Raw genomic sequence first — 3,640 nt, forward strand, 5'->3', positions numbered from 1 at the left:
TAGGGTGAAAGGCTGGAAGAAGATTTACCGAGTCAATGGCTCCCCAAACCAGCCAGAAGTAGCAGTATTTATACCAAAGTAGATTTGAAACTTACATTGGTCAAATGAGACAAGAAGGTCACTTCATGCCAATAAAAGTGGCAAAGTGTTATTACACAGGCACCTGCAAACCTATGATTATTGGAGCACTACTCACAACAGCCAAGCTATGGAAACAACCAAGATGCCCAAGTACTGATGGATTAAGAAAATGTGATACTTATACAGAATGGAACTTTATTCAGCCACAAAGAATGAAATTTTGTCATTCACAGGTAAATGATGGAACTGGAGTGTACAATCTTAAGCGAAGTTTGTCAGGCTCAGAAGGACAAAAATCGCATGTACTCTCTCACATGCAGATTATAGACCTAAACTAATGCAGTAACATTATTGGACATGGGTCACACACTAAGGGGCGACTGCACACTAGAGGGATACGGAATGGGAAGGAAACCAAATACTTGAATGTGGTTGATGTGCTCACTGTATAGGAATGAATGTAGTAATCTTCAATGGGCAGGGGCCACTATGGGTAGAGGACTAGGAAGCAGTGAAGAGGTCTGGTGGAAATGAACCAATTTGGGTGGTAATATATATGTGCTTGGAAACATCACAAGGAATCTCCCTATATAGTTATGTTTATCACAAACTAGCAAAAACACCATGTTTTTCTTATCTTTTATGCTTTTTATTCTACAAAATTGGGAACAAGAGGGTAGAACAGGTTCTGTCTGGAGGTGGGGGAGATCAAATAATGTATACACATGTAAGTAAATGCAAAAACTATAAAATTAATTTAAAAATGAAACAGTAATAAAAATCTATTAGATGATCATACAAAGCAATGAAAAAAAAAAAGAAAGCCAGTACTGTAAAATAGGTACATTGTGTGTGGGGATACTTGTGTGAGGGGGAAGGTGAATGAAGGAGATGAAGGTGAGGTGAGGGAATGTGGTTGACAAGCTTCATAAATATATACATATGAAACAGAACTCTTGCAATTGCACTAATGGGAATGGACTTGTGCTGGGAGTGGGGAGAAGGTGGGACAATCTAAGGCTTTTTGGAAGTGTCATAATGAATTCCGCTGTACAAGCAATAAATCTTAATAAAATAGAAATGAACAAAAATATGAAAAGGGAAAACTGGAAAATGCATTGTCTGCAGCAGGCTTTGAGAAGCTGCAACATATTTCTGGGGATCTAATATGCCCTACATGGCCACAGAGTTGTGTGCACAGCACAGAGAGACTTTAAAATGTGCCAACCCATGGCTGTGATTGGCCTTAAGGCTCTATGCAAGCAGAAAATGAAGGCTAAGAAAGTTGTAAATTTCCAGAGCACCCAGGGAATCACCAGTACACCCAAAGGACACGCAGCAAAGGATGGAAGACAAACTGGTTCAAGTTTGTCTCCAATTTCTTGTGCAATAACTAACTGTTCACTAACTAGTAAGTGGAGACTATCATGATTGCACATGAAAATAATGTAGATCCAAAAGAATTAGTCCAGGGAAGACATTAAACAAAGATTAATAAGAATAGCAGCAATAACAAAGCTCTGGTGAGGAGTGAATCTGATTTTAATGGTTACCACTTTGTGTTTCTTAATATATGTGGAAGGCTCAAGAAAAAATATGATATGAAAAATAATTAGCCATTTCACACATTTCCCCACAGCACTGTGGTATCATGGAAGGCTGGCACTCTGGTCAGTGCCTGCCTTGAGCTCACTTTTGTCAGTGAGTCACAGCCTGGCTTGTGACCCTGCATTGGTCTGGCAGAAGCATTGTGGCTCCTCTATCTGGCTCCACATTTTCTTAGCTTACAAAGCCATGTGGGTGGTGGAGGTAAAAACCCACCATATTTGGCATCCCCAGGACCTGTGGGGGGACATGATCTCTGACAGTCAGGAAGTTGGAGCACAATCTGGGACTGAGAGAAGAGGAGGGAGCCAGCCTGGGTGTCTGCCATCTCTGTCCTTGGGGGTGGGAACATGAAGGAAAGCAGCTCTGCACATTTGCTTTATGTACTTAGTCTAAAATGTTTTACTGCAAACTGTTTTGGGAACCCTTGAAATTCAATGTGATAGCACCTTCTTATTCTTACATAAGAAGCATATCATGTAGTCACAGCTTTCAGATGACCAAGAGTCATCTGAAAGTGTACCAGTTTCTCAGCCTGCAAAAATACTAAATTTTTAAAGAAAACAGAAATATAATGATGATTATGAACTCTTTGAAAAGCCAGGGGTGGATACACTGGCTTACTTTGTTCTCCTTGAACAAAGCTTCCTTGAGAGAAGCTTCTCTCTACTGTGCTTCACACATTCTGGGTTGAGGGTGACAATTACTTTACTGGTACAAAGCCATGGCTTGCTTCACGAATTCTTTTTCCCTTGAGTTTAATCCTTCCTGGAAGGATGGCTAGGGGAGCACTGAATAGGATTCTCCTGACAACAGGAGAGCCTCCCTTCTATCATGTCCAAGAAGTGGAAGTACAGATAATCAGAGATGCCAAGGAGTGCCTAAATCTTTTGTGAAACAGATTGGGAACATCTCAGTTTTCCTTTTCTTTGGAGATATGCCTTCTACATTGGATACCTATGTGTTTGGTTTTCTTACACCTCTTTATAAAGTATGGTTTCCTAACATTCAGTTACAAGAACATCTGAAACAGCTCTCCAACCTGTGTCACTTTTGTGATGACATCCTAAACACTTACATTAGACTTGGTCTTAGAGATGGATAACAATTTTCACCAAATCCCTCAGCTTCCTCCTTGGAAACTGCCAACACTCAAATTGACTCCAGCAGAAGAAGAGAGTAATTCCTTACACCAGCTATCACCATGACAGTTGGCTTGTTTTGTAGCCTAACTTATGATTGTCTAGGTAACTTCTTACACTGAAGATCTGAAGGCAAAAAGAAAATACTGCTCCTATCTATAAGGAAAACTCTAAAACAAAAGGAACTTTCTATGACATTTGTTTTTGTTTGTTTTGTTTTTAATTAGGGAGCTTGTATTCTAGCTTGGCAATGCATTTTAAATAAAGGTGAATGGTAAATGAATGTGTTGGGGGGAAACACATTGTACTGTATACATACAGAAAAAACTGCCTTAATCTTAATAAATTTTTTTCTTTGGTTCACATGTTGTTGACAAAAAGCTACAGTTCTGTTCTGAATGTTTATTCCTACTTTATTCAAGTTAATTTTTCAGTTTATTAACTTAGTTTTCTTATACCTACCTGAATATATAATGTATGGCTCTCTGGCTGAGACATTTTCTGTTTAGAAATCTGATGCCTATTTTAGGAACTAGGAAAAATGTAAATTATTTCAATAGAAAAGTGTTTATTTAACTTTAAAAAGCAATGAGGAATGTGCTTTTTAATTGTGCTTCTAATATATAGACATATATCTATATCCATCTTTCTGTCTACATGCATCATTGTACAAAGAAAGAAAGAATGAGAAAATTTTTCCACAAGAGAATATAAATAATAAATTCTCTCTCTTTTTTAGCATGTACATATAGTACAAAGGGGGCTCACTGTGATTTTTACATGCATGCATGGAAATAATGTAATTTAGTTAA

At 38.2% G+C, this 3,640-nt stretch overlaps 1 pseudogene; it reads left to right on the plus strand.

The window, feature by feature from the left end:
• The first annotated feature begins 1,311 nt into the window (after positions 1–1,311).
• On the plus strand, positions 1,312–2,791 carry LOC141423471 (metaxin-3 pseudogene; annotated as a pseudogene).
• Positions 2,792–3,640: the final 849 nt, after the last annotated feature.

The sequence above is a fragment of the Castor canadensis genome, chromosome 5 (genome assembly GCF_047511655.1).
Source record: "Castor canadensis chromosome 5, mCasCan1.hap1v2, whole genome shotgun sequence".
Classification (NCBI taxonomy): Eukaryota; Metazoa; Chordata; class Mammalia; order Rodentia; family Castoridae; genus Castor; species Castor canadensis.